Source organism: Gambusia affinis, linkage group LG09, assembly GCF_019740435.1.
Source record: "Gambusia affinis linkage group LG09, SWU_Gaff_1.0, whole genome shotgun sequence".
Lineage (NCBI taxonomy): Eukaryota > Metazoa > Chordata > Actinopteri > Cyprinodontiformes > Poeciliidae > Gambusia > Gambusia affinis.
This window is the reverse complement of record NC_057876.1, coordinates 28939191-28953470: the sequence shown is the minus strand read 5'-3', so window position 1 is coordinate 28953470 and position 14280 is coordinate 28939191. Positions and strand designations below refer to the sequence as shown.

The window sequence follows — 14280 nt, the reverse complement described above, 5'->3', positions numbered from 1 at the left end:
TTTTCATTTTCCTTCATTTCTCAGTTTTGTCTTGTTTTAAATCTAACATGGAAGAAAAAATATTAAGGTTTGTGGTTGTTAAAGGCTGAAGGTTTCTGAACCTCCATCTGTTCACATACATGATAGATTTAGGAGGTTTCTGTCATTTTTCTGTCTTTATGAATCAAACAAGCATTAAACTATTAACATTCATCCAGATTCGCTACACATTTACATACAAACACATCCTAGTCTTCCAAAAACAAGCCGCTCTAAGCTTTCTCCAAAGAGTTGCACAAATATCATCAACTGAATAAACTGAGTTTTGAGCCGCTGACAGATTCTCCAGTGAGACCAAACATCTGATTCTGTTACGAGTAAAACCCAAAGAGAGGAAAGTGGAGCTGTGGCCTGGAGGTCAGAGAGTCTGCAGACTGTTGGTCAACATGAGAGAGTGACTACTGCATTAGGCATTCACCAAAACCACACAGTTTACCAGGACGCCGTCAAACAGCTCTTCTTTCAGAGCAGAGTCCAGCGACACAAACAGCAGTAAATAAATCAGACTGGATTACGTTTCCTACCTGGAGCGTCCCACGGTTTACCCACAGCAGCGACGCTCCTTCCAGAACCGGACAAGCTGAGGCAACAACCACCGGAGCTATTTTAAGTCCTGAACTTTATCTTCCATCTCAAGTCTCCCAAGAAATGTTGAATATTTTCCCCACAATGAAACAGAAAATCCAAAACGGATCCAAAAGTTTTCTGTGTTATAAGATCAGAAGACAGAGGAGATTTTTCCACGCAGCACACTGACAATCTATTTGTTAGGTGGTGCAGGGAGGGGTGTGATGGAGGTGAGTGGAGGGTTGCACTTCTGGTATCAGGTGTCTCCTGCACTTTTCAAGAGAGATGGTAATGCCAGCATGTGGGGCCTGTGGGCAAATTAAATGGAGAGACAGAAAAATGCATTATTGATCAGGATGATGCAGAAGTGTCTCGCTCACAGTACGGGATCAGGTTTGGGTTCAGGGTAATTAATCCTCCGGCCTGAATAGAAGCACAGGAACTGATCTGCAGCCGCTCTCCGCTTCTGCTGGTGTTTAAGTCAATTTTTGCCTCGGCGCCGTGAAAATAGGTCGCCAGCTCGTGGGCAGAACCGGTCCAAGGCACCACTGGGAGGGCTGGGCCACACTTAAACGCTCACATGCTGTTTCCTACTCATGAACTCCCACAAGCACGCAGAGAACTGGGTAGGAAGGTGAAACAGACGCAGAGAGCACCTGTACATTTTTCTTTTCTGCCAATTTGAGTGAAGCAGGAGTCAGATTTAGTCTGAAAAGTGAAGCGTATTGAGGAATTAGAGTCTGTAATGCTGCTCAGAACACAGAATCCGTTCATCAGATAAACCAACACCGTCTTGTTCTTCACTTTCTGTTGTTGTTTGTTCCTCAGTAAAACATTAGAATAAACACAAACCTGCCAGTTGTTTTATTTATGGAGAAGCTTGCAAAGCATTTTAGCTAATTTTGCATTTTCAGTGGGATTAAAGTCTGGACTTTGAGTAGGCCGTTCTGACACCTGAATCTGCTTCATCTACACCATCCATCCACTTTCTGGCTGCATGTTTGACCTTTCACCCCACCAGGCTCCATCAGCTTTTCAGCGTCACCCTGAATTTACCTCCATCCATCTTCTCTTCACCAGATCACTGCCTTTGATTCTCATCTCCCTTCACTGCTCCATCTGGCATTCCTCCCATTGAGCTACATCTGATTGAATTTTAACCAATCGCTGATCAGGAGGAGGATCTCTGGCAGATCACATATATCACTGCTAAACTTTAGCCGGGCTAGTCTTCCCTGTCCCCTCAGGATGCTGCTGCCACCACCATGTTTCACTGAGGGGATGTTAGGGCGATGTGTGGACAACGATTTGCATGAAGAGCCAGTTTTCCTGTCGTCTGAGTGAAGAGCCTTCTCTGGTTTGTGGTAAAATTTAAATGGGTCTTATCAGATTCTCCCATCAGGACTTTTTCATTCCACACTTTCTTCAAGTTTGTGAAGTAAACCACTGACAGCTATCCTGCTGTCAAATTCTTCCTCCTGAGCGGTGGATCTCTGCAGTCCACCCAGAGTTACCATGTTTGTCTGAACGGCTCCAGAACGTTCTCAAACTGAACTGAAAACACAAACAAACTGATTTATGCTGTGATGTTTAAGAGACCTTTCCTTGTATTCTTATTCTCCGTTAGTTTCAGGCCATATGCTGCTTCCACTCAACACAAAGACCTTGTTATGTTTGTATAAATTTGCAAGTCATTATTCGCCATCATGAAATCCAGTGCAAAGAAGTGGAGCAGATGGTCATCTTTATGCACTTAGAAATTAAAACACATCAAACGATCCCATCAGCAGGTTTCTGTTGAAATGGGCCGGATCCACGGTGTGTGTGGGCTGCATTCCCACAACCTCTCCTACGACCACAGTCAGGGTTTCAGGTCTCCGCTACCTTTAAATGCCGACACTTTCTTCTATATTACAGACGTTTTCATGCTGGACGTTCTTTGTTGATCTATTGAGTCGTATTAATATAATCCTTCTCGTTCTCCAGCTGTCTTTAAAAGACACACCTGGTTCACACATAACCATCCACAGCAGATACCACCTATGTTTTTCCAGAGCAACTGTTCCATCCGTCTTTCCGAGTGTCACCCAATTAAAGCTTCTTGCCCGTGATGAAATGAACCAATTAAGCAGAGCACTTCTGCTTGGGCAGAGATCCATCTCCTAATGGGTGAGACTCGCTCACAAGAACGCCGCGTCCGGATCGCCTCTCCACCTCATTATCATGCGGCTAATAGCCATCACTCACACCAACGAGGCTCACACTCGCACCAAGCAAACGGGCATCCATCCATGAGCTCCGGTGAATCATAATGCTCCAACATTTGATTATCTGGAACACAACACAAACATGGTCCATGGTGGCAGATAAAATTAGATGGGTTCAAAAGCAGAAATACTCAACGCTGAACCTTTGTTGCAGAAAATAAGATGATAAAGGGCAGAACTGATTCAGATAATATTACAGAGTGAATCATTTAAACGTTATTATCTTGCAGTCAATGATCCTCCTGACTCAAGTCGTTTTGTTCCAGGTAAATCATTCACCATCAGCTACTGGGAGAGAAATCACCTTCAAATGGTGGTTAAAGAAACACATCAGTGTTTGAGATTCATAATAGAAATATGAATCTTAAAAACTTGCATTGGAGTATTTTTATGTTATGCAGTCCATGGTGAGCGTATTCTGACTGGATGAGGGAAATATCTCAGCACCGAGGGGCGGGGCTCAGAGGGGGCGGGGCTCTGACTGAGGGGCGTGGCTCAGAAGGGGCGTGGTTCTGATTGAGGGGCGGGGCTCTGGGTGAGCTCTAGGTGGCCATTTCTACCTCAGCAGGAGGTAGAAATGGCCACCTTTATGAACACAGCTCATTTTTGTAAACATTTCAGACGATACCTACGCAGGTATCGTCTGAAATGTTTACAAAAATGAGCTGTGTTCATAAATTTTTATAAATTCGGCTGAGATTCCTGAAGATCGGTGAACAGTTCTGGTTTTTGTGATGTGGAAACTTTTCTCTGTTTGTCCTGTAGAATCGTCACGTCGACAGTTTGAAGGTGAGCGGTTCGTGGTGCACAGCAGGACAGCAGTGTGCATCACGCCTGGGAACAGGAAACCTCTACAAAGTCCCATCAGCGTGGACCGACAGAGACTTCAGATTTACTGATTTTAAAAGCTGATTGGCTGTTTGATCACTTCAGTGTCACTTCCTCTCAGAGTTTGAATCCAGGTGGCAGAAATGAAAGTATTTGAGAACAAAATTGCTACTCGTGTTTTTCACTTCAGCTTGGGGTGTGCTGATGTTAACTCTAATGTGTAAAACAACCTCTGCTTTATGTATATTAGTGCTGTACTGTATGCATTTTCATACAGTGACAGCATTGTTTGAAGGTTATAGAGTGTAGCTTTTGTCCAATTTTGAATTTTGCATAGTGGAACAAAACTCCTGAGAGGCGCAATTTGCAGAAACCAGAGGTGGAGTGAGCAGCAGCGGCTCACTTTACCCCCAAGAACGGCAGCTTTCAGCGAAGAGGCAAAGACAAGGTTAGAGCCGAGCCGCTACGCTGAAATATACAGATAAAATATGCTACAGGCTTTCCATAAAGATCCCATAAAAAGGCCAAAAATATGTCTTCTTTAAAAACATGGAAAATCTCCTTATGCTTGTTATCAAAAGACTATCAATTTTTTATTTTTCTCACATCATTCAATATTCATTAAAAGTGCACTGGAAAGCTCATATTTTAACTATTTATACTTGTTTACTTACAGCTTTGACCTCAGAATGATTACATTATCTATAATTTGTAGAGTGTGCTCACATTATGAATATTTCATGGCAGAAGTCAGAATCCTGCCCTGAAGATTCACAGGCAGCGTAAAGAAATGTTTCAACGCTGCCGTTAAAACCAGCAACAAATGAGAAATACAAAATTAGACACTGTAAATATAGGTGACACAGAAATATAAATATCCATAAAGATGCTTTATGAGTTCATTTGATCCTGAATTTAATTGATGACGTTCCTCCATTAGGTATTGAAAAATGGATACGCTCTGCTCAACCTGTCTCTATACTTGGACAAAACTCTTCTCTCATCGTGTGTGTGTGTGTGTGGGTGTGTGTGTGTGTGTGTGTGTGTGTGTGTGTGTGTGTGTGATCACAGCCTGCATCTCTGAGATTAGCTCCCTGTTCTCTGGCTGCCTGAAGCTCTCTGGACGTACAGTAACAATCGAGTCCAAACCTCTGAACAGATATCCTTTAAATTCTCACGTTCTGATTTATTATGATGCTCTGGATGTAGAACAGATAAAGATGTATATTTATATACTAGAAATACACAAAACAGATTCCCTATTTTACATTTTGGTAACATTATGCAAGAACCGGTTCTGCCGCCCCTGGTTCTGCCCCTGGTTCTGCCTCTGGTTCTGCCCCCCCTGGTTCTGCCCCTCTGGTTCTGCCCCTCCTGGTTCTGCCCCTCCTGGTTCTGCCCCCTCTGGTTCTGCCCCTCCTGGTTCTGCCCCTCTGGTTCTGCCCCCTCTGGTTCTGCCCCTCCTGGTTCTGCCCCTCCTGGTTCTGCCCCTCTGGTTCTGCCCTCCTGGTTCTGCCCCCCCTGGTTCTGCCTCTGGTTCTGCCCCCCCTGGTTCTGCCCCTCCTGGTTCTGCCCCTGGTTCTGCCCCCTCTGGTTCTGCCCCTGGTTCTGCCCCTGGTTCTGCCCCTGGTTCTGCCCCTGGTTCTGCCCCTCCTGGTTCTGCCCCCCCTGGTTCTGCCCCTGGTTCTGCCCCTGGTTCTGCCCCTCTGGTTCTGCCCCTGGTTCTGCCCCCTCTGGTTCTGCCCCTGGTTCTGCCCCTGGTTCTGCCCCTGGTTCTGCCCCTGGTTCTGCCCCTGGTTCTGCCCCCTCTGGTTCTGCCCCCCCTGGTTCTGCCCCTGGTTCTGCCCCTGGTTCTGCCCCTCTGGTTCTGCCCCCTGGTTCTGCCCCTGGTTCTGCCCCTGGTTCTGCCCCTCCTGGTTCTGCCCCTCTGGTTCTGCCCCTCCTGGTTCTGCCCCTGGTTCTGCCCCTCTGGTTCTGCCCCTGGTTCTGCCCCTCTGGTTCTGCCCCTGGTTCTGCCCCTCGTTCTGCCCCTGGTTCTGCCCCTCCTGGTTCTGCCCCCTCTGGTTCTGCCCCCCCTGGTTCTGCCCCTGGTTCTGCCCCTGGTTCTGCCCCTCTGGTTCTGCCCCTCCTGGTTCTGCCCCTGGTTCTGCCCCTGGTTCTGCCCCCTCTGGTTCTGCCCCCCCTGGTTCTGCCCCTGGTTCTGCCCCTGGTTCTGCCCCCTCTGGTTCTGCCCCTCTGGTTCTGCCCCTCCTGGTTCTGCCCCTGGTTCTGCCCCTCTGGTTCTGCCCCTGGTTCTGCCCCTCTGGTTCTGCCCCTGGTTCTGCCCCTGGTTCTGCCGCTGGTTCTGCCCCTCCTGGTTCTGCCCCTCTGGTTCTGCCCCCTGGTTCTGCCCCTGGTTCTGCCCCTCTGGTTCTGCCCCCCTGGTTCTGCCCCTGGTTCTGCCCCTGGTTCTGCCCCTCTGGTTCTGCCCCCCTGGTTCTGCCCCTGGTTCTGCCCCTGGTTCTGCCCCCTGGTTCTGCCCCTGGTTCTGCCCCTGGTTCTGCCCCTCCTGGTTCTGCCCCCGCTGGTTCTGCCCCCTCCTGGTTGTGCCCCTGGTTCTGGCCCCGCTGGTTCTGCCCCGGGTTCGGCCCCTCTGGTTCTGCCCTGGTTCTGCCCCTGGTTCTGCCCCTGGTTCTGCCCCTGGTTCTGCCCCTGGTTCTGCCCCCTCTGGTTCTGCCCCTGGTTCTGCCCCTGGTTCTGCCCCTGGTTCTGCCCCTCTGGTTCTGCCCCTCCTGGTTCTGCCCCTCCTGGTTCTGCCCCTCCTGGTTCTGCCCCTGGTTCTGCCCCTCCTGGTTCTGCCCCCTCCTGGTTCTGCCCCTCTGGTTCTGCCCCTCTGGTTCTGCCCCTCTGGTTCTGCCCCCTCTGGTTCTGCCCTCCTGGTTCTGCCCCTCTGGTTCTGCCCCTCTGGTTCTGCCCCTCTGGTTCTGCCCCCTCTGGTTCTGCCCTCCTGGTTCTGCCCCTCTGGTTCTGCCCCTCCTGGTTCTGCCCCTCTGGTTGAGTTGTATGTTTTCCTCCATCCAGTCAGAAGTGACGATTCTCTCGCTGCTCATTTTTCTGCCTGACAGGCTGAACAGACTCTTAACTCTGAGTGCTTTTCAATTCTTTACGCCTCTAAGTGTTAATGGATGAAGTGTCCCTATTATTTCTTTTCTCATGAGGACAAACTTAAACCTGTGATAGTAAAAATGTTCACAGTTTGGCTAAATTATGGTCTGAAATTATTTGCTGTCCAATTTTGACTGTTAGAAGATTTTTACATGAATGAAAGTCACTGGATGGAATCATCTGAGGACTGGATTGATGATGACATCATCAATTTATTTCAGATTAATTCCACACACACAGACACACACACACCAACAAAACACACACCGCCCAAACACACACCAACAAACACACACTAACAAACACACACCAACACACACACCAACAAACACACACCAACACACTAACAAACACACACCAACACACACACCAACAAACACACTAACAAACACACACTAACAAACACACGCAAACAAACACACACTAACAAACACACACTAACAAACACACACCAACAAACACACTCCAACAAACACACACCAACAAACAAACACACTAACAAACACACACTAACAAACACACACCGCTCAGACACACACCAACACACCAACACACAAACACACACTAACAAACACACACTAACAAACACACACCGCTCAGACACACACCAACACACCAACACACAAACACACACTAACAAACACACACCAACAAACACACACTAACAAACACACACCAACAAACACACTCCAACAAACACACACTAACAAACACACACTAACAAACACACACTAACAAACACACACCAACAAACACACTCCACAGCCTCACAGTGATACAAAGATATCAGTTTCTCCACGAGGGCTGAATAGATTAATGGGGTTAATTGATTATTAAAAGATTCTCCAACTGCTTTAGTAATCACATCACTAACTGGAGAATACAGACTCTGGAACAGTCAGAATGGGAATTAAACCAAAACTGTACAAATATATATATTTTTTGCATTTAGGATAAAAAACCCAGTTGTCAATGGTTCTGAACAAAAAATATCCAATTAAGCTCCTTTTGTTATGTAATTATTAACCAGAGAATTTGAAAAATGATCTCCAGATCAGCCGATCACTGATTGTTTTATGTTTTAGCTGCAGATGAATCCTTTGCAATAAAAATGTTCACTACTGAATACAATAAAATGGTTTCATTCCTATTTAGAAAATAAACTTATTATTTATTTGCATCTTTTAATGTATATGTAAGGTTTTTAAAAAAAGGCTTCTGGAGAATGTGCCAAGATTTTTTTTTCAAATAATCAATAGAATGATTGATTACTAAAATAATGGCTGCAGTTGGTTTGGCCTCCAGATCTCCCTAATTTCATTTTAATCAACAAACTGAGATTCTCTGGACATTAAGATCTGGTGTGAGTTTAATGTTGCTCTGTGGTGGAAATGTTCCTGGAACCAGGTGAGAAACAGAAAACAGAGTTCAGACAGCAGGAAGGTCAGAGTGAAACCAACACCATGCCAGACACAACATCACAAACTTCCAACACGATTTGCAGAGCAGATTCAGCAGAAACTCCCCATGGAGGCTGCAGCACGTCTTCGGAGGTCAGAGGTCACGCCTCAGCGGGGCGGGGCTGTTTTGGTCCAATGCAGCAGCATTATATTTATACAATTCATGTTTCTTCACTTACTACTGCAGGCGGCGAGCCAGCAATGTTTTTGTAAAGCAGTTTGTCTGTCAAACATTTCCTCAGAGGAAATTAAATGTTGTGTTTTTCCTTGAAGACAATAATGTAAGGTTTGAAGAAGAGGAGAATCACGCAGTCAGAGACGCTGTGCACCTGGAGCTGCTGATGAGTCAATCTTCTGCTCAAAGGTGTTTCAGCAGAGATGGTTTTATTTTGCATGAGCGCCATGAAATCTCAATCAGGAGATTGTTCAGCTGAGCAAAACAAACCTGCTGGTTACTCCAGAAAGGAACTGACTTCTTCCATGACTTTGCCAGTTATATTCTTACCACTAAACAGGAAAATAAAAACCAGCAGACATATTGTTACATACTGTAGTTTTCCTAGAGGCCACTGTGAAAACTTTAGAGCATGTTTGCAGCTTTGTGCTTTCGTTAAAAAGATGTCTGCTGCAGACACACATGCCAGTACATCTGGTCACAAACATCTGGATGCGATTTAGCTGAAATTAGGCAGCAAACATTGAATATTTTCACCTGAATTAACAAAGTGCTCCATTTAGTGGTCAGAAAAACAGAAGCTGCCAACGCTGCTCTGCATGTTGGCTGCAGAACGGCTGCAGAGCATATGGCCTCTGACAGGAAGACGGTTTCATTTACAAATCCTGGAGGTTCTGCTGCTCCGACGTGGTTAACCTCTGCAGCCGCTCAATATCTGACTGAAAACTCAAACATTTAAAATCTCAGCAACATTCACTTCAAGGGAACTGAAACAATGAAATGAAAATGTACAGATGTACACATTTCATTACACTACCGACCTTAAAACCCCAACAAAACCTGCACTGAAAACTCCTGAACACCTCGATTACGATAATTAGATGGTTGCCAAGCAGCAAAAGGTAAATAAATCTTTCCATAACTCATTGCTTTACAGTGTTGGCTTAGAGCTCAGGAATCCAAACTTTTTATCACTGGATGAAATTATTAAATCAAAACTATCAGCAGACCAGAAGAAATACAATTATAGATTTTGGTTTATCCAAAGCAAACTAAAGGGCTGTAGCTCATTTATCTTATCAAAATAAAAGCATCAAGGGTAAAAACTATTTTTGGCTCAATTAAAAAAATAGAAAGGCAAGTATTTCATTCTGAGGAAGAGTATCTGGGTCACTGTTTCAGTGTAATGCATGAAGTGAAACCAGATTTGGACTGAGCTGAAGTCACTGGATAAACGAGGATCCATTTACCAGGAAACGGAAAAAATCCGCCTGTTTCACCTTAAAACATGGTGATTAAAGGAAAACTCAACTCTTTATTAAGTTTTATAATCATCTCAGCTGTTTACATGTAGAAAAGAAAATATTGTTCTGCTGGATCAAAGGTGTACACACACACACACACACACCCACGCCCACACACACACACACACCCACGCCCACACACACACACACACACGCCCACGCACACACGCACACACACACGCATACACTCTCTCGTATAAACACCAGTATATAAATATGTATTTGTACATACAAACATGCAATCACAGCTGCAACTAAAGATATAATTACAGCTACACTCATGTCACACACAGTATTCTCTGCAGTTAGGAAGGAAACAGAGCAAATATACTGGCACTAAAAATGAGAAACAATTATTACAGTAAAGTAAAACTCACATATATTTTACTGAACCTAACATTTAATATTTTATTTTGTCTGGTTATTAGAGATAAAATCTCTCCAGCTCTACTTTCACATTTATGGCTCAAGTTGAGACTTTTCTATCCTCCTGCAGTGGCTAGCTCTGCTGCAGTGAATGACATTTGATTTCAGCTTTATCATTTGTCTTATGCTAATGTGTACATCAGCTCTATAGTCAACATTTTGCCAGTATGTACATTTATAAGAGAAACATTTTTATGACTTAGCGAATGGTCGTCGTTACACATTATGTGCAGATATTACCTCATTAAGGCTTTTAAAACATTTATTTTCTGATTGTTCTTGAGAGCTCAGATAAATACTGGCTGCCTCTCAGCTGTAGATTTCTTTTATTTATCTGCGCCTGCGTGATGCAGCGTATAGTTCCTTCATGCAGAGATTGATGCGGCCGGCCGCAGACTGCCTCAATTTCTGCCTAATGGCCACTAATCAGACGGGTGGAGCTTCAACTTTATCATCTGCCAGAAAGAGGAGTCACACCTATTGTTCTGTTCTCTCATTACTCATGTAAATACACATAATGATCCTAAATGAACAACAACACATTGCCTCCTAGTTAACTGACTGTAGAAAACAAAATGAATGAAGATTTTTCTTTTTCTTGGATCTTTCATGTTTTTTATGCTGTAAAAAACAAGAATAAAAAGAGGCTCCTAGAATAACCAGGATTTCCAGTTGAAATGAGAAAACATGCAGATGAGTGCTGGAATGGCTGTGCTGTTGTTTTACACACCAGGAAGGTGTTATGACTGAGCCGGTGGTTCTTCAGTGAGGTCGCAGCCCGGATTGTTCCAGGACTCCCGCCTGGATCCACATGACGTCTTTTTTAACGGAGCGCCACAGAGAAAAAAGCTCCTGAGCTGAAACTGAAACGCCAGTCTGAAAGGTGTTTCTGGCCCAATTACACGTCTCCAGATTCATGATTATTGGGGTGACTTTGGAAATGGCAGGTACATGATTACAGTCATTTTCCTCTTGGAAAAACTATTTGATCTGAAATTAGCTTGAACAATGGAAACAAAATGGATTTAATGATAGTTGGAAAAATGTTGGTATTTTTTTTTCAAAGGAGGTTAAAGGTTTTTTTTATACATATGAGGCTCTATTGATTGTCTGTTGTGGTAAAAGCCAATCCGGTTATCAATCCATCCGTGACGTATAGGAGGCTGGTAGCTAAAGCTAACAGAGCAGGAAGCAGGATGTGAACAGACCTCCAGTCAATGAGTCAAATCAACTCTAACACGTTGATGTGACCCAAAACCCCTTCTGTAATATTTCAGATGTTTTCTCTTTGAATGCAGGGCTCGTTTGATAGAGCAGTAATCCTCCCAGGCTAATTCTGCATATAGATATTTCACATCGCCACATTGTTCTGAGCGGTTCAGCTCTCACTTCATTTGGATTTCAAATGAGACTCAAATGTAAGGAAATGCAAATGGTTGAGAAAAGGGGAAACAAATCAAAGAGATCCATCACTGACCTCCATTTTCTGGGGCTACTTCATAATTCAGTTTGATCTGAATACATTTTCTTGCTTTTCAAGGCAAGCCGCACTGATTTGCTGCAGAATCACAGTCACCACTAATGAGAAGGGAAAGATTGAAACTGTTTTAAGGCTCGTCATCCAAAACATAAATGTAGCTTTTCACACTAGCGAAAAATATTTGGCGCAAACTGAAGCTGTGGTATGAGAAAGCTGAAGTCGTCTTATCTGCATCCTCTAAAGATTTATATACATGTCTACCAAGCAGAGGTTCAAGCTCTGGCTGTATAGATGGACTTTTTTATCTTTGCTTATTTACTGTATGAATGAACTCATGAATCATTAACTAAATGTCTATGAAGGGGCAGAACCAATACAGAAATAAATATTCTCTTTATTACAAGCCTGCGGATAGAGGAATCTACACAGACGAGCTTATTGTTTCTTTTTCTCTGGTGTTTTTTCTCCGTATCGTAGAAACGCTGGACTGAGCCACTTCAGTCAGAGACAAAGAGCTGGAACACAAATTGATGCATGCAGCTTCTCGCTCTCTGTTTTGGTGGTTTTTCTAAGAGGTGTTTGGATGCTGAAGGTGTGAAATGATCATTACTTCCTGCTGAAATCTGCCAGCAACACCATGGCAACGGGAAACAATGCAGCCATAAGATGAGCTCCAGTCACTGGGAAGATAAAACCCACAGCCCAGTAAGGACTGGGAGCAAACAGACACTCAGTTAAAAACAACATTTGGGTTTTTTTTTAAAATAATGTTAAAATTTCTTGAAATCAAACCAGATGAAAAAATGTAGGTCATCATATCTGGACGCTAAACTTAAAACTGTCCTAGGAAACAGCAATAATCTGAGACCAAAGGAGCATTTAGTCACTCATTTAGTTATTATTCAAGTGGGATGGAAAAAATAAAGCACATTTTCTAAACCTGTCTGTATTTTACCCTTTAATGGACTACATTACACTTTGCAGCTTTTAGACAGAACAAGAGGAAAAACTGTAAACCTGTTTATCAAGGTAAGAACTAGAATCAGATTTTATTTCTATTCACTGATGAAAAATCTTGAGCTAATGAGAGAAAAATGTTTCTCATCAGAATGTAATGAGAAACTCAGCTGCATACATTTTCTGGATGAATTTTGACATAAAATATGATAATTTATTATGAGACTATCAAGGTTTAAACATGAATATTATAGAAAATATGGCAGAAAACAGAGATTTAATTTTCTAAAAATAGAAATACAGGCATATTTAGTGATCAGCAGCCTGGTTTGGTTCCCACTGAACGACCTCTGGACACATTAGACACTTGAATCATTAGGATCCTGAGACATCATTCATATCTTCTAGCTCATCTCTCAAAGCGTGATTAATTCCACTTGATGACTTTGGAAAAAGGTGAAGTGAACTTGGCTGTCCTCCCACTGGTAGAGGTCTCTGCAGACTATTGCTTTCTAAATCATTTTTTTCTGAAGGGCAGCAGGGTTAAGTAGGTTCAACAGAGCAAATAAATAATGAATTCAATGAGGGTAATTAAGAACGAGCAGCAGCGGAGCAGAAGATGACCTCACTGTCCCTCATAAGGCATCATTCTTTGTGGAAAACTTTTTCCTCTTTACTTTCTACATTGACCTAATTATTATTACATTATTATCACTCATTTTAACAGTCAGCTCCACTGCTGTACTGGTGAACAACCAGTGCATATTAATTCAGCTGGAGAATGACGGCATATAAATACATTTTACTGAACGCCAGTTACATATTCAGTGTTTCTGACGGATCCGTAGAAATCTACAGGTTCAGTTATTCCTAGTTCACATGAAGTTTCACTGCTGAGTGCAACAGTTTGTCTGAAATGAGGTAAAAGGTGAAGAACATTAGTTGTTCTGTAAGACACAGTGTTATAATATGATATGATCTCGGTTTCCAACAAAAATACAAACAATTTTCTCCTGTTTCTCTGCTCAGATGTAAAACCTGAACTGTGTTGTTCAGTCTTTGAAAACTATAAAACTTCCATCCGAGTCTCTAACCTGATTCTCTGCACCAGAGGATTCAAAAAACAAACTAAATGTATTTTATGGATTTTAGTCTCATCATCTCAATGTCTGGAAAATGTGTGCACGTTATTTTAGTGCAACACTTTCCGAAATGCTAAAACTTTTAACCCAAAACAATTAATGTCAAAAGATCCTGTTTTCATTTCTAAAGAACTCCAAAAGTAATAAAACAACATAACATCTATAAGGTTGAACTTTGTTTCTAGTTAAACGTTTCAAAGTAGAAAATCTTGGTATATAAATAAACATTATTCCTTTTATATGGTTCATATTTTTTAAATGCTCCACAAGCACAGAAATTCACATTTTTCACAGTGGCATTATAAAAATAAAACTGTTTTAAGGTTCTGAGACTATAGAAAACATAAATTTGAATGTTTTTTTTTCTTCCTTTCTGAGCATAAACATTTTTTTTTTACAATATTAACATAAAACAAATATATTCAAAATAATGACTTCTTTTTGAAAATCACCACAAAGTTTGTAGAGTCCTTAATGTTTTGTGTTTTTCT

General features: G+C 43.0%; 1 protein-coding gene across 13 annotated transcripts in view; it reads right to left on the bottom strand.

Moving 5' to 3' along the window:
• The window catches only part of lingo2 (leucine rich repeat and Ig domain containing 2), a 193314-nt gene that overhangs the window by 91356 nt on the left and 87678 nt on the right, over positions 1–14280 (bottom strand). Inside the window, exon 6 of one of the 13 annotated variants that reach the window (XM_044126812.1) lies at positions 564–914. The exons of the other annotated variants lie outside the window; for them this stretch is intronic. The gene's annotated coding sequence lies outside the window, so the exon portion shown is untranslated. The remainder of the gene's footprint in view (positions 1–563; positions 915–14280) is intronic. 13 annotated transcript variants of the gene reach the window in all.